The sequence below is a fragment of the Equus asinus genome, unplaced genomic scaffold, assembly GCF_041296235.1.
Source record: "Equus asinus isolate D_3611 breed Donkey unplaced genomic scaffold, EquAss-T2T_v2 contig_645, whole genome shotgun sequence".
NCBI classification, from domain to species: Eukaryota; Metazoa; Chordata; class Mammalia; order Perissodactyla; family Equidae; genus Equus; species Equus asinus.
This window is the reverse complement of record NW_027225344.1, coordinates 312,529-334,959: the sequence shown is the minus strand read 5'-3', so window position 1 is coordinate 334,959 and position 22,431 is coordinate 312,529. Positions and strand designations below refer to the sequence as shown.

General features: G+C 36.5%; 1 pseudogene; it reads left to right on the top strand.

Moving 5' to 3' along the window:
- The window catches only part of LOC139044161 (centromere-associated protein E-like), an 80,049-nt pseudogene that overhangs the window by 13,985 nt on the left and 43,633 nt on the right, over positions 1–22,431 (top strand).

Genomic DNA, 22,431 nt, shown 5'->3' with positions numbered 1-22,431 from the left:
ACATTTGTCTTTTGATGACAGCCATATATTTATTTTGTCTAGAGCTCTGAGTTCTAATTCATATCTTCCTAAAGATTGTTATAATGGTGTGTCTCACTGATATCTCAAATTTTAGTGTGTCTAAAACCAAGTTATTTCTTCCTACCATGGTGAATATTCCTTTTTTCCAGTATTATCAGTGTTATCCTGGTCACCTAGGCTGGAAACCCAAGTCAGTTTCACCTCATCTTTTTCTGCCTTCTCTTTTGTCCCGTCATCCCCGTTTTTTATTGATGCTACCCTTTAGCATTCCATGGGTGTCATACTCAAGTCCTCATCTCTTGAATTACTGTATCATTCCCCTGGACCTGGCCCCCATGACCTGGTTTTGCTTCTTCAGTCTGTTATGCAGATTTCTGATGTCACTAAGCTTGTGTCGTGTCACTTCCTTGGACAAGATCTGGCCACTCTTAACCAGTCTAACTTGACGTCCTTCTGCTCCATGTGCACTCCTCTCTTAAGGATAGGTTGGGCCACTTGGTATCTTTGAACACTAATGCTTATTCCCATCTTTATACCTAAGTTCATGCTGCCTTCACCACCACTTCACCCCTTTATTATGTATCTAGGCCATCTGTGGTAGATACTACACAGGAAAGGTGAGACTTCTTTGAATGTTTTAAAGAAAGAAGTATCTGAGACAGGACTCCAAAGCAGAAGTGTGTAATCACCTGCTCATCACTGGAGGTCTCCACAGAGACAAATAATTTAAATCTTTGACTTTCTTTTAATGCATTAAGAATATTTGCGGAGGCTTTACAGTGTTCTGAGCCCAGGACTGGGCTCTGAGATTAAAAGAGTAAAGAAGACATCCCTCCATACTTACTGTCTCCATGGCAACCTCCCTAGTCCAGGCCGCCTTGTCTCCATTCACATTCCTGCCCCAGCCTCCTAACTGGGCTCCTGGCTACGGTCTTGCCCCTCTCCAATCTGTTTGCCCCCCAGGGGCCCAGGTGACCCTTGAGGAAGTTCAGTCAAGCATGTCACTCTTGTCAAAGCCGTCCAATGGCTTCCCATTGCATCCCAAAAACCCGCTTCTGTACCCTATCTTGTCCCATCTCTCCTTCACCAACTCTGCCACACTGCCCTTTCCATTTCTTGAACACACCAAGCTCATTTCTGCTTTGTGACTGGTGTGCTGGTTGTTCTTTAATCTGGAGTATGGTTCCCTTGGTCTTTGCAGGGCTGGCTCCCTCTTCTCCGTCCTTCCAGATCTTAGCTGAATTGGGGGACTTCCCCTGCCATCCTGCCCAAAGAGCCTGTCCTGTCCTTTCCTCTTCCCACTTCTAACACTCTGTTTAAATTGTCTGTATTACGCTTAACATGCTATGTTTCTTATTTGTTTGTCTTTTTCTCTCCTCTCACTAACTTCCTCCTCCCCGAGTCCCACCCTGTGCAGAACATAAGCTGAGAGCAGGGTCCTCATTTGCCTGTTGCGCTGCCGTATCCCTAGCACCTAACGTGCTGCCTGCAGCACGACAGGCAGTCAGTTCTTTCCAACAATATTTGTGAAATGGAAGAGAGGCCCATGGTTTTAAAGATGCTACAGTGTGGTCAGAGACGCAAATAACTAGCTCAACACAGTAAGTGCTATAATAACCAGTCATATCTATAAAGACCTCTGGGTACACCGTTGAAAGGTCAATTCATTCACGGTATAGGGAAGGAAGGATCAAGTTGACAAAGCTACACTGGGAAGGTGGCAGTTGCCTTTGGTCGTGAAGGAAGAGTAGGGGCAGACTAGAACATCAGAATCAGCGAAACACAGGGAATGGCAAAGGGTAGCTGTGCATGGTGTGGAGGGCATAGTCCGTAGTTCAGCCAGAGTTAAGAGTAACTGATGGACAGAAATGAGGCTAGAGCAACACAAGTGCCGGATTATAAAGAATCGTATTCACCATGGTAAGATTTCGAACTTTGTGTAGGAAAGTGAACCTATTCTGGCAGCATTATGGAGGAGGTATTATAAAGAAGGAACAAGATGTTGAGCTCAGTTTGACTCAGACAAGGGAAGGCTTAAATAGTGAGGTGAGAAACAAGGAAACAGATGGGGTGTTCAGATAAACCATGGGTTAAAAATGTTCTTCCAGTACTTTGGATTTTATTATTTCAAGTTACACTTCCTAAAGGTTTATTTTCATCTCCTGCAGAATTTGGTTGATCTTGCAGGCAGTGAAAGAGCTGCTCAAACAGGTGCTGAAGGTAATGAAAACTCATGAAATATTTTGGTCTGAAAGTCCTCCTGTTCTTTAACAGAGTAAAAGTGCCACCATGCATTTTAGAGACTAATAAAGTAATGATAATTTTGTGATAAAAGTCTTTAACAGAAAAAGCAGCTTCCTTATCTGGCTTATTATCTGCTTTGTGCTGCTGTAGCGTTAGTTAAAAAGATGAAACTCTGTCGTTGACAGGATTTATAGTTGGAAAGCTCCTGAGAGTCCCATGAACACCATAATCAGTAAGGAAATTCAGAAAAGTGGCAGGATACAAAATTAATCTATAGACATGAGCACCTCCTAACACAACAGCCGGTTGGAATATTTAATGTACGAAAAGACCCCCTTTGCAATAATGACTTAAAAGGAATAATACCTAGGAAGAAACTCAACAAAAATTGTATAAGACCAAAATAAGGAAAACATTAAAACAGACCTGAAAGAGGTAACCAAACACTGAGACAAATGAAAACGCATACTTAGATGGGAAGTTTCAGAACCATAAAGATGTCAGGCCTCTCTCTGTGTTAGTTTCCTGCAGCCTGACATAGAGACACTCAGCTGAGTGTGGCCTGTACCCACCACACCAGTGGATCCTCAGACCTGTGAACAAGAAATAAATGCCTGTTGCTTTAAGCTGGCTTGTTAAACAGCAGTATTCCAGCAATAGCTGAATAACGCACCTGTGCAATAACTGCTGTTCAGAAGGATTTGTTGCAGTATTTTTTGTGTACATGGCAGATTGAACACCTGCATGTCCCTCAGCAGGGTGCTAGGTAAATAAATTCTGATACATCCATACAATGGAATTCTATGCTGTAAAAAAGAGTGAAAAAGACCAATGTTTACCAATAAGATAGATGATATATTGCCAAGTGAAAAAAGCAAAGTGCAAAATAGTGTGTATAGTATGTTACTATTTATGTAAAGAAGAAAGGGGAAAAATTAATACGTATGAACTTGTATTTCTAAAAATCTCTAGAAGAATAAACTAATAATAGTTCTTGGTTAGAGCGATAGGAACTGGTTGAAAGGAGAATAAAGTGAGAGAAACCTTTTTCAGTAGACTTCCGTTTAAGACATGTGAGCATATTAACAGTTTAAAAATAAGGACTTTTGGTTGTGAACCTCTAGGAACTAACTTGGTTGCACGTCATTAGTTGCCTGTATTGGAGGTTTGGAAAAATAGATTTGAATTGAGGAGTTCGAGGAGCTCTTTTAGGACGTGGTGCAGACATGGGCTTTCCTGCATTCTTATTCTTTTCTTAGTCGTCTTTTTCGAGCTGTTTCTCTTGGGTGAGAGCCTTTCTGCTTCACGTGATGGGTGGGAGGAAGGGAAGGGCGCCTGTCAGCAGTGGGAGGAAAGGTGGGCGCAGATCTAATTTGAAGCACAGACTGTAGCATCTGACCCTGCAATTTCTAATTTCTCCCATAAATTACTGATAAATAAGTTCATCATCTAGTACAGGGACCAATTTGTTTTCTTATTTATTTAATAAATGCAGGTGTGCGACTCAAGGAAGGCTGTAATATAAATCGTAGCTTATTTATTTTGCGACAAGTGATCAAGAAACTTAGTGATGGACAAGTTGGGTAAGTTTGTCCCATTGTACATTTACCTATTAATGCTTACGTTTTTCATTAGGTTGAAAATTATGATATTTCAGTGACACTCAAATAAATGTACTGATACCCCTGTATGTTCAAAAGCTTCTGTGATTCTATGAGCATGCGTTGCTTCTTATATGTATGACCGTGACCTACTAAATTTACTTTATATTTTAAATATTTTCTAGTTAGTAGTTTTGCTCTGCCTCAAGTAACCAGTAAAGAATGAATTTTTTAAACTGTAGCAAATTTAAGGTTCTGCGTTAAAAATAAACCACTTTTGTTATATAAAAAGTTTTACTCTTTTTCTCCCCAAACTCATCTCTCACTAAGTGGTTTCATAAATTATCGAGATAGCAAATTAACACGAATTCTCCAGAATTCCTTGGGAGGAAATGCAAAAACACGCATTATCTGCACAATTACTCCAGTGTCTTTGGATGAAACCCTGACTACTCTCCAGGTGAGTTTGATTTTTATCTCGAATCAATATGGGGGAAATCATCTTTCAGAAGGAAAAATTAGCTACTAAAATTAGGTGTAATTTTTTGTAATTGACATAACATACCTGTTAAAATAAAATTGGTGTGTCTACTAAATAGCATTCCTTAATCTTCCCAAACTTCAATCATTCATATCCTGCCTCCCCAATTTTTGCCACATCCAACAATATTTTATTGAAATTGACTTGATTTTTTCTTAAATAACTCACTTTTTAAATTTAACTTATTATAAAAGGAAACTTTCTATCAGTCCCATAAATGAAAAACTGGTTATCACTTGGAACAAACAGAAGGTGACCCAAAAAATGGGTGTGCGTGTTTATAACAAAATAATTCTTAAGTTCCTGCTAACAAATTGTTGCCTGCCTTTGCCTTGAGCCTAAGGCCTGTATTTTCTGTTTTCAAAAGAAAAGAAGAATGAGAACTGTCAGTAGAATAGCTGTCTCAATGAAGGGTTCAGTGTTATTTAATGGGCACCCTCACGTACCCAGTTAAAGTTACTTTTGACACTCATGCTCTAAGAAACATCACTTTAAGTAGCTATTGAGCGCTGGATCAAGGTTCTGTCAGAGAAACAAAGGTAGGAGATAGCGTTCCTGGCTTCACAGAATTTATAGTCTTATAGTGAAGATAAGACCTGTCTTCCAGCGTGATTTCCTTGGATTAAAAGTTAAGTGGCTAATAAGTAGGACAGAGTTCAAAGGAAGGAGAGGTGCTTTTGACTGGAAGTGAAGCTTCAGCGCAGAGGGAGCATTTGCCCTGGACTTTGAGGAGTAGATGGATTCCAGTGAGCCAGGGTGTGTAGGCTCTCTGTTGGCATCTGTCTTCAAGATATTTCTCTGACCCTCCTGAAGACTAGTGGCAAAGGTAAGTTATGGACATTGTTACAGGGACGTAGAATGCTGTGTGTTCAGAAGCTGTAAGCCACCTGGGAAGCTTTTACTGATGTTTCTTTACAAAAGAAAATTACAAGAAACCTAAATATTAATTAAACTAATCTTTTGGTGTCAACGTTTAACACTCTTGTATTTTTTCCCAGTTTGCCAGCACTGCTAAATATATGAAGAATACTCCTTATGTCAATGAGGTGTCTAGTGATGAAGCTCTCCTGAAAAGATATAGAAAAGAAATAATGGATCTTAAAAAACAATTAGAGGAGGTATGTATGAACTGTGTATTTCAGTAAAGAATAGAGATGGATTTAGAATTGAGATCTGCCTACATGCCCAGAGACTCTTAAATCCTCAATATCTGAGTTCTACAATCTAAATTTAAAACAAGTAGTTTTTAACTAAGGAGAAATCAACCCGTAAAAACTTTACTATAAACTGCAAGATTTGGTTTCTTGAAATTATTTTAGATTTTGTTTTTCATTTCCAAAGGGCAAAATTTGAGATTTTCAAATGGGCCAAGTAGAGATACGTTTTTTTAAGAGATAAAAACTGTCACAAATACAGAGAATTAGGTTAAAAAGAGAGACGATGAATAGTGTTTAAAACTACTTTGTTTCATTTTACATTATCTTGAATTCCTCTTCTAGCCCTAAGATAGCAATCTAATAAGATAGCATAATTGCTTGTCATTACCATTTGTTTGTTTAAACCATCATGGTCCCCAGTCTGTAAAAAACTTACATTTTACTGATCTTTTTAAAAATGACCTAAAATGTCAAATGGCGGTCTTAGAAGGATCTCTCTTCCTTTGCTATAGGTATTCAAGTCTCTGCTTTATGATTTCTCTGCCTATTTATATATTTTTAGTCAATTAATAGAATTGCTTTAACAGCATTGATATAATCTTATACATGGCATATAGAATAGTGACATGAGGAGAAATGTATATTTTACCCTATTATAAGTTTGAGAAATTATTGATTATGGTAACTGCATATTGGTGTTCTGCAGGTAGGGCATATTTTATTTCAATAAAATTAAAATTCTCAGGCCAGCCCTGTGGCCTAGTGGTTAAGTTTGTTGCACTCCACTTTGGCAGCCCGGGTTCAGTTGCCATCCGCAGACCTACACCACTTGGCGGCCATGCTGTCCTGTTGTCCCATGTACAAAATGGAGGAAGATAGGCACAGATGTTAGCTCAGGGCAAATCCCTTTCAAGCAGAAAGAGAAAGATAGGTACAGATGTTAGCTCAAGGTGAATCTTCCTCAGCAAAAAAAAAAGAAAAGAAAAATTCTCAAAACTCACATACAAATTTATATTTTTTTAAACTATACTTTCAAGGTTTTAAAACCTACCTACATTTATTAATGTAACCCAATATTACATTCTTTAGGTTTCTTTAGAGACTCGGGCCCAGGCAATGGAAAAAGACCAATTGGCCCAACTTTTGGAAGAAAAAGATTTGCTTCAAAAAGTGCAGATTGAGAAAATTCAAAACTTAACACGAATGCTAGTGACCTCTTCTTCCCTCACATCACAACAGGAATTAAAAGTAAAATTTAAAAGACAACAGCTTCTTTTCTTCTTCTTTTTTATTATTGTTTTTTTTAATTGCAGTAACTTTGGTTTATAACAGTATATAAATTTCAGGTGTATATCGTTATATTTCAATTCCTATGTAGATTATATCATGCTGACCACCAAAAGACTAATTACCATCACCACACATGTGCCTAATCATGCCTTTCAACCTCTTCTCTCCCCCTTTCCCCTCTGGTAACCACCAATCCAATCTCTGTTGCTATGGGATTGTCTTTTGTTGTTTTTATCTTCTATTTGTGAGTGAGATCATACAATGTTTGACTTTCTCCCTCTGACTTTTTACTCTCAGCAGCAATACCCTCAAGGTCCATCCTTGTTGTCACAATTAGCCAGATTTCATCCTTTTTTATGGCTGAGTAGTATTCCCTTGTGTATATATACCACATCTTCTTCATCCATTCATCCCTTGACGGGCACCTAAGTTGCTTCCAAGTCTTGGCTATTGTGAATAAGCCTACAGTGAACATAGGAGTGCATGTATCTTTACGCATTCACGTTTTGACGTTCTTTGGATAAATACCCAAGAGTGGAATAGCTGGATCATATGGTAGGTCTAGTCTTAATTTTTTGAGCCATCTCCATACTGTTTTCCATAGTGACTGCACCAGTTTGCACTCCCACCAGCAGTGTATGAGGGTTCCCTTCTCTCTACATCCTCTCCAACACTTATTGTTTCCAGTCTTGTTAATTATAGCCATTCTGACAAGAGTGAGGTGATATCTCATTATAGCTTTGATTTGCATTTCTCTGATAGTGATGTTGAACATCTTTTCATGTGCCTGTTGGCCATCCGTATATCTTCTTTGGAGAAATCTCCATTCAGATCTTTTGCACATTTTTGAACTGGGTTTTTGGTTTTTTTGTTGTTGAGATGTATGAGTTCTTTGTATATTTTGGATATTCACCCCTTTTTTGATATATGGTTTACAAACATCTTCTCCCAATTGTTAGGCTGTCTTTTCCTTTTCTTGATGGCTTCCTTTGCTGTGCAGAAGCTTTTTAGTTTGATGTAGTCCCATTTGTTTATTTTTTATATTGTTTCTCTTGCCCAGTCAGGCATGGTATTTGAAAATATGCTGCTAAGACCGATGTCAAAGAGTGTACTGCCTATGTTTTCTACTAGAAGTTTCGTGGTTTCAGGTCTTAGATTCAAGTCTTAAATCCATTTTGAGTTGATTTTTGTGCATGGTGTAAGGTAATGGTCTACTTTCATTCTTGGGCATGTGGCTGTCCAGGTTTCCCAACACCATTTATTGAAGAGACTCTACTTTCTCCATTGTATGCTCTTGGCTCCCCTGTCAAAAATTAGCTGTCCATAGATGTGTGGGTTGATTTCTGGACTCCTGGACTCTGGATTCTGTTCCATTGATCTGTGTGTCTGTTTTTATGCCATACCATGCTGTTTTGGTTACTATAGCTTTGTAGTATATTTTGAAATCAGGGAGTGTGACGCCTCCAGCTTTGTTCTTTTTTCTCAGGGTTCCTTTGGCTATTCTGCGTCTTTTGTTGTTCCATATAAATTGTAGGATTCTTTGTTCTATTTCTGTGAAAAATGTTGTTGGAAATTTGATTGGGATTGCACTGAATCTGTAGATTACTTTAGGAAGTATGGACATTTTAACTATGTTTATTCTTCCAATCCAAGAGCATGGAATAGCCTTCCATTTCTTTACATCTTCTTCAATTTCTTTCAACAATGTTTTATAGTTTTCAGTGTACAAACCTTTCACCTCCTTGGTTAAGTTTATTCCTAGATATTTTATTCTTTTTTGTTGCAACTGTAAATGGGATTATATTCTTAATTTCTCTTTCTGCCACTTCCTTGTTAGTGTATAGAAACGCAACTGATTTTTGTATGTTGATTTTGCATCCTGAAACTTTGCCGTATTTGTTTATTAGTTCGAGAAGTTTTTGGTGGGTTCTTAAGGGTCTTCTATATATAAAATCATGTCATCTGCAGCTAGTGACAGTTTCACTTCTTCCTTTCCAATCTGACCGCTGTTTATTTCGTTTTCTTTCCTGATTGCTCTGGCTAGGACTTCCAATACTATGTTAAATAAGAGTGGTGACAGTGGGCATCCTTGTCTGGTTTCTGTTCTTAGAGGGATAGCTTTCAGTTTTTCTCCATTGAGAATGATATTAGCTGTGGGTTTGTCATATATCAGCTTTATTATGTTGAGGTACTTTCCTTCTATACCCAATTTATTTAGAGTTTTTATCATAAATGGATGCTATATCTTGTCAAACGCTGTCTCTGCATCTATTGAGATGATCATGGGATTTGTATTTTTCATTTTTGTTAATGTGGTGTATCACGTTAATAGATTTGCAGATGTTGAACCATCCCTGCATCCCTGGAATAAATCCCACTTGATCATGGTGTATGAAATTTTTAATGTATTGTTGTAGTTGATTTGCTAGTATTTTGTTGAGGATTTTTGCATCGATGTTCATCAGTGATATGAGCCTGTAATTTTCTTCTTTTGTGTTGTCCTTGTCTGCTTTTGGTATCAGGATGATGTTGACTTCGTAAAATGAATTTGGAAGCTTCCTCTCTTCTTCAATTTTTTGGAAGAGTTTGAGAAGGATAGGATTAAGTCTTTGAATGTTTGGTATAATTCACCAGGGAAGCCGTCTGGTCCTGGACTTTTATCTTTTGGGAGGTTTTTGATAACTGTTTCAATCTCCTTACTGGTGATCGGTCTATTCACATTCTCTACTTCTTCTTGATTCAGTTTTGGAAGGTTGTATTAGTCTAAGAATTTATCCATTTCTTCTAGATTATCCAGTTTGTTAGCGTATAGCTTTTCATAGTATTCTTTTATAATCTTTTGTATTTCTGAGGTATCTGTTGTAATTTCTCCTCTTTGATTTCTGATTTTATTTATCTGAGCCTTCTCTTTTTTTCTTGGTGAGTCTAGCTAAAGGTTCGTCGATGTTGTTTATCTTTTCAAAGAATCAGCGCTGAGTTTCATTGATTTTTTTTCCTGGTTTTTTTTAGTCTCTATTTCATTTATTTCTGCTCTGATTTTTATTACTTCCTTCCTTCTACTGATTTTGGGCTTTGTTCTTCTTTTTCCAGTTCCTTTAGGTGCACTGTTAGACTGTTTATTTGGGATTTTTCTTCTTTGTTGAGGTAGGCCTGTATTGATATAAACTTCCCTCTTAAAACCGCTTTTGCTGTATCACATAGACTTTGGCCTGTCGTAGTTTCATTTTCATTTGTCTCCAGATATTCTTGATTTCTCATTTGATTTCTTCTTTGACTCAATTGTTGTTCAATAGCATTTTGTTTAAGCTCCATCCATTTGTGGCTTTTCTGATTTTCTTCCTGTAGTTGATTTCTAGTTTCATACCATTGTGGTCAGAAAAGATGCTGGGTATTTTTTCAGTCTTCTTAAATTTATTGAGACTTGTTTTGTGGTCTAATATGTGATCTGTCCTGGAGAATGTTCCATGTCCGTTTGAAAAGAATGTGTATTCTGCAGGTTTGGGATGGAATGTTCTATACATGTGTACTAAGTCCATCTGGTCTAATATGTCATTTAAGGCCAACGTTTCCTTATTGATCTTTTGTTTTGATGATCTCTCCTTTGGTGTAAGTGGATTGTTAAAGTCCTCTACTATTATTGTGTTGCTATTTCTCCTTTTATGTCTGTTAATAATTGCTTTATATGTCGAGGTGCTGTTATGTTGGGTGCATAGATATTTGTAAATGTTAAATATTCTTGTTGGATCATTCCCTTTATCATTATGTAGTGCGCTTTGTCTGTTGTTACAGTTTTTATTTTAAAGTCTATGTTTTCTGATATGAATATTGCTACCTCAGCTTTCTTTTCATTGCCATTTTCATGGAGTATCTTTTTCCATTCCTTCTCTTTCAGTTTGTGAGTGTCTTTCAGTCTGAAATGCATCTCTTGTATGCAGCACATATATGGGTCTTATTTTTTTTATGAAAGATGACAGCTTAAACTTGATATATAGGGAATAGAATTGGTATTCTTATATGCTTATTATATAGCTATGTGTTTCTTATCCTTTGATACAGTATATTTTAGGAAAGAACCTTTTGTGTATTTGCCTATACCTCAACAACACCTAGAACGTTCATTAAAAATACTTAACCCTGATTCCCATATGAAGAGATCCTAATTCAGAAAGTCTGGGATGTAGTCAAGGAATCTATTTGCACTATACTTCTTATGAAATTCTAATGAAATTGATTAGGTGATTGGAAACCACAGGTGTCTAGAGTATGTGGTAATATTTTCTATTTAAGGAAACAGAAATAGTAATCTCAGGAAAATTTATCTAGACTATAAATCAACATAGTAATCAAAATTCTGGCTTCCAGTCTGTGTGCTTTTGTTTTTACCAGAGTAGGGGTTTATTTATCCAGCAGATGTTTTGGGGAGTGATAGTGTCATGGTTAAGAGAATGGCCTCTGGAGCTGGACTTTCTGGATTTGAATCCCAGTTCTGTCAATTGCTAACTCTCGACCTTGGGCCCTTTCTTAAATACTTTTTGCTGCAGTTTCCTTATCTGTGAGAAAGCTTGATCCTCACCTCATAGGACTGATGTGACAATTAAGTGAAGTGATATATAGAATGTGCTTAACACTATACTCTCCATACAGCAAATCCTCAATAAGTGTATGCTGTTAAGATTATTATTAATAGACGCTACCTTTAAGTCCACCATACCAGGTAAATGGAAGGCATCAAAACCATCTGTTGGCTCAGCCATGAGTAGGAAACAGCCCAAGGAAAGGGGTAGGGAAAAGTATGCCGGTTAGACATCTACATGTACAAAAGCTTGGAGTCGTGAGAAAACATATTTCTTGGACTTAAAATATTCTGGTGGCAGGGGCATTTAAACCACATTGTAGGATTCGAACATTGCATTATGCTAAGGATATGGGAAAGCCTTGTAGGTAACATGATTGGAATTGCTGTTTAGAAAGATGTGGCTACTGTGTACCTACAATTGATTGGGCCTCCACAAGGCTTGTGGCTCTGGAGATGGAAAAAAAATGGGTAAATTGGAGAGCTATTTGGGAGACAGACTCGACAGAACTTTGTGATTGTTTCAACATGGGGACATGGAAAGGGAGAAGGAAGCATCTAGAATGACATGCACACATTACTGGGCTTGCTGGATAGCTGGTAGCAGTATTTGTTGAGTTAAGGAACATTGAGTGAAGAGCAGTGGAGCTGTCCAGTGTTTTATTTGGGTCAGCTCTAGTTTAAGGTGTCAGGCAGTTGAAAATGCAAATATATGAAAATCAAGTGAAAGATCTGGGATGGAGATATCAATTTGGGCATTAACTACTGCAAATCCAAATTAAAGTCGTGAGAATGGATGAGCTTGCTCTGGGAGCATGTTGAGAATGAAAAGAACAGAGGGCCAAAGATAAGATCCTCCCAAACAACTTTTTAGGTAAAAGCAAAAAAGAGGAATGCCTAAAGGAGCCCAGGTTTAGCTCTAGAGTTAAGAAAGAAACCAGGTGAACGTGGTAAACTAAAAGAAGAGAATGTTGCATAGAGAGGTCACATTCTATGTCAGTGATGTCACGTTCTGCTGAGAAGTTAAATAAGACAAATATAGACTAAAACTTTTTGGATTTAGAAACAAGAAGCTCCTTTGCAAAAACAATTTGAGTTATGTATTGGGAATGAAAGCCACCTTGCAGTAGGCTGAGATGGCCCAAAGGCGTAGGATCTTGAATACAGTAGAAGGGTCTGGCCTTAGATAGAAGGAGAAACACTCCTTCATTATAACAAGGACAGAGGAAAAGGGTAGGAATCAATGCAAGTAATGCTTTTGTAAGTTTAGGCTTGTATTTTCTTTGTGAAATAGGAGGTTTAATTTTTCTTCTGTGGTGGCTGGAGATGGTAGAGACACAGTTTGTAGACCTGCTAAGGGTTTGAAATAGTCTCGCCTTTGTAGGGAATGGAAAAGAAAGCCAACGAGGGGGCAAGGAGTCTTGCCAGGCAGCCTTAAGGGCCCAGGTGATGTTGGTAGCCAGTCTTCTGGCTGTCCACACAGTGTTCAGGAGGCTAATAAAAGCTCAGATGGCAGTGTAATTCATCTGAGTGTACATTGTGATAGGATAGGTGTGGGGAACACAGAATGGGTCTAATAGTTTGAGACCATTGACCCCAAAATGTGATTGAACTGGTGATCTATAGAATCTAAGATGATGGGATGAGAGCCCAAAGGTAGCTGGCAGAAAGAAAACAGTGGATCAAGAGACTAGATGTCCCTCTTAAGCTAACTAGCTATAATGGGATTAACTGAATCACTGGGGTGGAAGGAGTTCTAGGTTTATGAGTTTCAGATGACAGGGTCCAGTGGCTTTGGGAGCGAATGGAGTTGAGCTGAAGGTCATGGGAATCAAGGATTTATATATGAATGTGCTTTTGCAGAGCAGGCTGTGGAAAGGGCTGGCCATTTCAAGCAGAAGCCATATATTCTGGGGACAACAGATAATCTTGACAGGCAACGCAGTGGAATGGGTGGTGGATAAGGTCTGAAGTTACAAGCATGGGCTCAGCCACCAATTGGCTGTATGACTGTACACAACTCATGTAAACTTTTTGGACACTCAGGCATCTATAAAGTGGATGTAGTAAGAGAGGATTGTTGAGAGGATCAAAAAAGATGAGATAATGCTTGTTCTAGTAAAGGGACAAGAGAGGAATATACCTGTAAAATATGGAAAAACACTTAGGCGGTGGTCAGAGAAAGAGAAAGCAGTAAAGCCAAGTGAGTGATGAGGACAGCTAGCTGGGTGGGACAAGAACCAGGAGACAGAGGTATCCCAGGAGGGATGAGGAAGAAGTAGAGAGACGAGGAAGAAGAGAACATAGAAACTAAAAGAAAATGTTGGCTAGAGAGAAGGAAGGAGTGAAGGGTTTGTTTTTGAAAAAATCAAAAGCAGAAAACAGAGGCTTGAGCATTCTTAAAGCCCAGTGGAAGAAGGTAGTGAAGACGACAGATGAACAGATACCTGAGGGAACAGAGTCCCAAGGGAGAACGGAAGGAACAAGATTAGGAGCGCTGGTTGGATCGTGAGCTTTATAAACTGGCAAAGAATTGGCATGGGAATGGCCCTGTGGAAGATTTACTTGCTGAGGGAAGTTCAAATGGGCTGCCTGTCTGTTCCTTCCCAGTTAAGGCTGGGTTCCCAGAAGTGCTTTTGGTCACTATGTTGGTGGCTGTGCTGTCTTCTGTAACACCAGATTACTTGAAGGATTGATACTTAACTAATTCCTTTCAGTAAATTTGCAGAAATTCTTGTAAGTAAGCCTTCAAATACAAAATGAAATTTAAATAATAGTTTCATCAAATTTATTATGAAGTTAACACTAATTTGAAAAGTTTGAATATGTTTTCTTATCTCAGGATGTCCTTAGACTGATAAGATATTAAACTAGGCTGAATAAGAATTCTACCAAGTCAATGGTTGTTAAAAATGGAAACTAGTTCCCTTGTTTTATGATGTTTGAGCCAGATGTGTGTGAGGTAATTTTGATTTCTTCTTCTTTAGGCTAAAAAAAAACGAAGAGTCACTTGGTGTGTTGGCAAAATTAACAAAATGAAGGATTCAAACTATGTAAATGAGTTTAATGTACCAGAGAATGTAACAACAAAGACACATAAGTCTGCTCTAACTTTAGGAGGAGAAATTGATGAATGTGAGTTCTTCTTCAACTACTTTTAATTATAAAAGTATCCCCATAAAGAGAGACTTTATTTATAACTCAGTTAATGTGATAAACACAGTTAAATAAAATGTATGTATTTTAGATGTGATTACGATGATAAAAATAAGTAATTTTAAGAAAGTGAACATTGATGAAGTTCTCTATTTTTTCCAGATCTCTTAAGAATGATGTGCTGTAGTTGAAACATTTGAGACAGATATTTTTATTTTTTGTTTTTGTTTTAATCACTGCTCATTAAGTTAGTACCCATATAATGTCTGGCTTAAACTTTGCTAATCTTGAAAGGGTAGCATTTACACAGGAATCTGTTGCAAAGTTTGTCTCTAACATTATAAGTATTTTTTAGGGGCATTTAAAAATCTGCTTACAATGATTAAATCTCAAATTTAGAATTTGTCCTTTTAACCTATACAGTCGCACGTTGATTAATGATGGGACGTGTTCTGAGAAGTGCATCTTTAGGCAATTTTGTTGTGTGAACATCACAGAGTGCACTTACACAAACCTAGGTGGTACAGCCTGCTACACACCTGGGCTCTGTGGTACTAATCTTGTGGGACGCCTGTTGTATATGCAGTCCGTCCTTGACTGAAACGTCCTTATGCCGTGCATGAATGTGTTGTACTAAGGATCCTACATTTTATCACTAATTCTAACCAGTGATCTTAATTCACACGAGTATATAAATGATCACATCTGTTTATATATTCTTGGCATTCATACTGTGAGCACATATTAACTAATTTGAGCTTATTACCTCAGATCAGAATTTTTTTAATCTTTAATTTGAGTTTTAGGAAACTTAATAACATGTTTATGGATAAATTTCTTTTCCCCCTAATTATAGCTCTCTATTCAGAGTCTGATATTTTCAGTAACACTCTTGATACATTAACTGAGACAGAGTGGAATCCAGCAACAAAACTACTAAGTCAGGTAACTTAAATGTATTTTACAGAACATTATCCTTTTACTCTTCTTTAAATTCATTTGTTATTGATGTTTGCTGTTGTGGCACATTTCTAGCTCTGACTGTTTCAGTAGTAGTTGAGGTTCTTATTAAGGCTTCCCCAACTTGTTACACTCCTCGTTGGTAACTGTGGCATACAGAGAGAGGCTAAACATTTCCTAAAGTATGGTAATAGGTAAACCTTTGCTTCTAGTTTTTACCAGCAGATCTTGGTATCTATGATTTTTTGGTAAGTTTCTGTTTTGCCTTGGGCCATCCCTTGAAGGTAAAAAGGGCTGATTTTAAAAGTATCAAAATTCTCAGGCATAAAGTAGAATGGTGTATCAGGGAAGGGTAATATTGCCAAATAATGCTGAAAAATGAAAGTAAATAAAATTATATAGTCTTATGAAAACTTTAAGAAATAAGGAATACTGTAGTGAATACTTTAGTATGTTTAGATTCCATGTTTGCTTTCTAGGCTGCTAATATTCAAAGAAATATAACATAGTCATATAAATGTATTTGTTAAAGAAAATTTCATTTTAATTTTGAAATAAAATTGCAGTGATTCTTGGGAATTGTTATTATCATTAGCTAACCATTATAATTAGTTGTAATGGTTCTTATAATTAATTATTATGGGGAATTATATGCTTTTGTGTCCCTAAAACACTCTGGAAGGTTTGTTGTTTTTTTCAAATCCCTAGTGTTGGTTTAGTTTCTTTTAACTCATGGCTTACTCTTCCTCATGATGGAACAGAAAGCAGAAACAGGCCTCTGCTCAGCACGGTGAGGCCTGGCAGCCGTTGGAGTTTTAGAAGTCAATAAATAATGGCTCCATGTCACTTCCTAAATTCAGAGCTGTCTGAGAAATTAAACAGGAGTCAAGCAGGTGGAGAATTACATTATTAGCTTTATTACCAAGGAGCTTAAGGATCTGTGGTCAGATGACTTCCCATTATGTGCCCTACTCCTACTCCCGACTGAATTTTAAGTCAGGCACAGGCAGAGCATTTGTTTATATGATCTTTCTTTCTTTCTTTCTTTCTTTCTTTCTTTCTTTCTTTCTTTTTTAATTCTATCTCTTTGAAAATAGTCTTCCTCTATTCTATGTTAGCTAGTTTACCAAAAGGCAGACCTTCTGTTATGCTGTGGATCAAGCTAGACCATTGGGAAGATATTGGAGAATGGCCCAAACTACCAAATGATTCAAGGTTAAATGAATTATTTGACTAATCCAGATTTTAGTTAACAAAACAAAGAACTTGAATCCTCTCTGACTTGAAAATCTGGTTTTGTTTATAATAGGAAAACTTAGAAAGTGAGTTGAATTCACTTCGTGCTAACTATGATAGTCTGGTACTAGACTATGAACAACTAAGAAGAGAAAATGAAGAAATGGAATCGAAATTAAAAGAAAAGAATGGTTTGCATGAATTTGAGGCTCTAGAAAGAAAAGCGGAAAAAGATCAAGAGGTAAAAGATGAAAAGATGTGGAAACACAAAACTAAACTAAAACTACACTTTGTGTGTGTGTGAGGAAGATTGGCCCTGAGCTAACATCTGCTGCTAATCTTCCTCTTTTTTTTGCTTGAGGAAGATTGTCCCTGAGCTAACATCTGTGCTGGTCTCCCTCTATTTTGTATGTGGGACACCATCACAGCATGGCTTGATGAGTGCTATGTAGGTCTGCACCTGGCATCCAAACCCATGGAGTGCACAAACTTAACCACTACACCACCAGGCTGGACCCTAAAACCACACTTTTAAAAGTATCATTTTCTTAAAGATGTTTATTTCTAAGGTTGATATATTGAAAACCCAACCATTTTCCATTTGTACACACAATTTAGAGAATTTAAGAAATAATCAGTTCATTTATATTGCTTTAAAAATAGTTAAATCATAATTGTTTCACTTGTGCTTGTGTGCAAGAAGAGGAAGGAATCAAAAACATCTTTGAGCAGGTTTGGTGAATCTGCCTATTGATGAATTAATCTTGAAGAAATTATTTCCTGATAATTTGTATGTTATCAATAATTTATTGAGTATACCAGAATTGCTGCCTAGAGCATAGCTGTTTCCTTCTGAGACCAATATGAATTTTAATATCTAGTGAATGTTTTATGTATGGATACTACATATTAATGGACTTCATTTTCTTTAGAAAGTATGTACCTAAGTAGTTAGAACATTATTAGAATAGCTGGGAAAGCTGATTTTGCATGTTTCTTTTTCCATAAGAGAGTTATTGTAAAAATTAGTATAACTAATATGAAGTAGTTTTAATGGAATTTTTAGAAATGAAACAGATTAGTTAAATTTTCTCAGTGTATAATGTTAGGCTACATGTTAAGAGAACCTAATCCCCAAATCATCAGACTTTGGAGACAGAAATTGTCCAAAAGATTCAAGAGATTTCTTAGTGCAGAGAGTCGTTAACTTAGAGTTTATAGACACGATGAAATTATTTTGCAGAAGTTTTGAACTCACTCATTTTTTGGGAACGAGAATCCATAGCTGTTATCATACTTGTGAAGTGATCTGTGATTCCCTCCAAAATTAAGAGCCAGTGTTTGGTGTGGTTAAAGTATGAGTTAATTTGCAGCTGCTTCTCAGATTTCTGTATGAATAGCCCAAAGGGACACAATCATTTTTCCTCTGTGTCATTGTTTAGTTTCTCACCCTCTTTTCCTTTTTAAAAGGAAAAAAAGAATCCTGTGCCAAATATGTTATTTCCATTCTACCTACAAATTAGTTAATCCTACATTTCATAGGTATTATATCCTAAGACGCAAAAGTTTGTAAGTTCTCCAGAGTTTCATTTACCTTTTTTAATATTCTCATATTGACAAAATGCAAAATGTCATGAAAAAAACAGTGGACTTCAGTCAGTAAAACTGGATTTTATTGAGAGGAGGTGGTCTGGCGTCGTGGTTAAGAACAGGTTCTCTGGGGCCAGACTCCATGGATTTAAGCCCCAGTTTTGCTGCTCCCGACCTCACTGCGGATTCAAGCCTGGCACGCATTATTGACAAGGCCTTGAGCAAGCACCGAATTTCATAGGGCTTCCTTCCTGCGTGTCTCCACCCCTGAGGTTAGATCAGGTGCTTGCCAAGGCCCCTTCGAACTCCAAAATTTCATCTAAGTTTTTGTGTATTTCTTATTATAAATAATATGATGTAAAATTAACTTCGGGCATAAGTGTAGCAGTAATTTCTCTAATTTTTTATTACGTCATTTATATGTTCAATTAGTAAAAACTGAAGCTCACTGAATTGTCACACTCAAAAAGATTACAAAATAACAGAATGTATGACTTGAATCTCACATCTGGATTTTTTTTTCTTTTTTAACCACAGTCAAAGGGGAAAATAATCCTATTCTCTTCAGTTTTTCTTGGACATAAATTGAAATTCTAGGTTCTGTAAGGTAACATAAAAGATTAAGTAATAAAAACTTATTCTTTTCAAAGACAGTTTTACAATATCCATTCCATTTTAAACTGAAAATATTGTAAGTTTATGTGTATGCAGTAAAATATGTTCCAAAACATATATTTTGGGGAAAAGTTTAACCAAAAAAGAGTAAAAGTCAAATTATGGCTTTAGGACCTATGTCATTGCTCTGGTTTGCCAAAGGGTTTCACCAAAAATCACCAAAGCTGTGGATAATTCTCAAGTGGGAATATCATAATATAGGATGTTTAAATAGTGATTTTAGAGGGAGAAATAAGGTCAGTATCATCAAGCTCAGGGAACAAGAGAAATTACAGTCCTGCTGCTTAAGAAAACAATGCAGATTTCAGCTCTAAGTTTCAGCAGGTGAAATGAAATACTTAAGTTCTTAAGACAAAAACTTGATTTATTTAATTTTATAATTTTCACAACTTGGAGATTTTTGTCTTAAGAACTTAAGTATTTCATTTCACCTGCGGAAAATTACAGCTGAAATCTACATTGTTTTCTTAAGCAGCAACAGATTAACTTTTGATCGTATTGTACACTTTATGCTCAGCATCTTAAACAATATGTTATTGGAAGGTTACACTCAGATCTTTACAAAAGTTGCTTCATCTTTTTCTGTTTATGAGAACCAATACTTCAAATGAAGTGCTATTTCAAATGAGAAGTGGGAGAATTTTTCCTTCTAAATCTTTATTTTCTAAATATTTTCCAAAATTAAGAATGATCATTTAGTTCTTTCTTTTTGGTAAATGTGCTTTTCTTGCACAAAAATTAGAAATAGGCAGCTTTCTTGCACGAAAGTTAGAAACAGAGAAGAAGAGGTAAAAGATGAAGCCAGTTTAAATTACAACCTATACAAATGTCTAAAACTTTGCCAAACAATTGGGCAGCCACTCACCACATGTGGCAGCTGGGCACTTGAATTGGGGCCAGTCTGAATTGACTTCAGTATGAAAAAAGAATGTAAAATATTTCATTTTTTTTATATTGATTACATGAAGAAATGACAATATTTTGGATATATTAGGTTAAATAAAATGTATTATTAAAATTAATTCTACCTGTTTTATTTTTTAATGTGGCTACTAGTAAATTTTAAATTACAAATTTGGCTCACATTATATTTCTGTTGGATGATACTGCCCTAAAATAAGAACGTCAACACTAGTCTGAAATCTGAAACTAGTTTAGGATGGAAACAGCCAGTCGCTTGCATTCTACTAGAATTTGCTTTTACTCTTTAAGGACTCATCTGATTATTAAGATTAAATAATTCTAAGGAAAAATATGTTTATCTTAGGAAATTGTAGTTTACTTGTTTTGAACACAAAAGTTTATGGTACTGAGATAGTTAATGCTATAGCTATTTTGATAGAAAGGAAACTTTAATAGAAATACTTATATCTTTAAGTATTCCTTATACTTTTAGACAGTTGGACAATGTAAAGCGATAACATCATCTTTCCAATATTCCCTGTGGAATAAACCAACAGGGTAGATAGTTGGTAATGCTGTGCATACCTCTGTAGCTTTGGTGAGCACCACATGGAACCAGCCTAATCCAAACCTGCATTCCAGATCACAACGCATTAACAAGCACGCCAGTGTAAAGCTAAATGGCTAATTCATGGGAAGAAAAAATCTTACGGGGTAAATACATTTATGCATTTAACTTACCCAAAACAAAAATCTATTCAGAGAATGTTTTTTAAAAGTTTGATTACAGTTCATCTCCTCCAAGTGATGCCTACTAATGTACTTTTGATGTTATTGTAACTTTATTAACAGATGATGTAACTGTTATTTGGGTTATGCTGAGGTTTTCTTCTTTGTTTTGTGGGGTTTTGGGATTTTTCGTTTGGTTAGTTGGGTTTGGTCTTTTGGGAGAGTTTTTGTATTTTTAAATAATGAGGTGCTCTGCTGCAGTAGCTTGAACAGTTATCTCTCAGCCCTTCTTACTGTGTTAGGTGATTCTGAAGCAGTGAATGAATGCTGTCTTTTTTTTTTTTTTGCTCTGTTTAACTATTGGTTTGCTCTGTTGCCTGTTCACATGCTCTTACAGATGCAACTAATTCATGAAATTTCCAACTTAAATAAAGAATTTAGTTAAGCATGCAGAAGTGTATAATCAAGATCTTGAGGTGAGCTTTTAGGTTGATATTTCTGTTGATAAGGGACTAGAGCTATAAAATATACATCATATGTAATTGAACATGATTTCAGAAAAGAGAAGGAATTATATTTAAGTATCAACTTTTAAATTTTACTGTCTAAACTATTAAATGTAAATTCTTTTTAATCCCTTAGAATTTAGATCCAATTAAATTGTGTTTCACTCTCCTTTGATTCTTTTAGAATGAACTAAGTTCAAAAGTAGAGCTGCTTAGAGAAAAGGAAGACCAGATTAAAAAGCTACAGAAATACATAGACACTCAAAAATCAGAAAATGTGAACATGGACTTGTCATACTCATCGGTAAAAATCAGGTTTATTTTGTTGTGTAATCATGTTGGCATTTATAGTGTACCATCACCATCATCATAGCAAATGCTTACGTTGAGCCTACTGTGTGCCGAGCATTGTTGTAGTTGTTTTACATTTAGTATTTTATTTAATCCTATCACTAACCCTATGGGAAAGGGACTGTTGGTATCATTGCCATTCTACAGATAAAGAATCGCTCAGAGAGTTGAGGACATCATTCTTTGAGTGCATGTAAGTAAGTTAGGAGTGAGCTTCCATTAAAAACCAGTAATTCAAAAAACATTTTAATTTTTTTCAATTGTTTTATACAAATGCATGAAGAAGTATGTAGTTGATCTCAGCCAAGATATCAGATCTTGGCATTAAGTAACATTTGAATCTCATGGTGAAATTGTTAAATTTTTTTATTTGCTTTCAATCCACCTGATTACTTCAAGAAAGTATCTGTTTGATTCTAGTTTTTAACACCCTTTTTTAAAAGGCAACAGTTTCTAGCTAGAATTTTTTTATTTTTTTAAAGATTGGCACTTGAGCTCACATCTGTTGCCACTCGTCGTCATCATTTTTTTTTTCTTCTTCTTCTCCCCAAAGCCCCCTAGTACATAGTTGTATGTTCTAGTTGTGGGTCCTTCTGTCTGTGGCATGTGTGATGCTGCCTCAGCATGGCCTGATGAGTGATGCCATGTCCGCACCCAGGGTCCGAACCAGCAAAACCCCGGGCCACTGAAGCGGAGCTCGTGAACTTAACCACTCGGCCACGGGGCTGTCCACTAGCTAGAATTTTTTTAATCTTAGTTTCTGTTGTTCTTTTGTTTTCATTTGAACTTGTCAGAGTACTTTTTGTTACCTTCTATTAATCACAAATGATTCTTTTTAAAAGTGTTGTTACTGTTTGGAGGCCCTGGGAAGAAAGGTACTTTCATATAATCTTCGAGT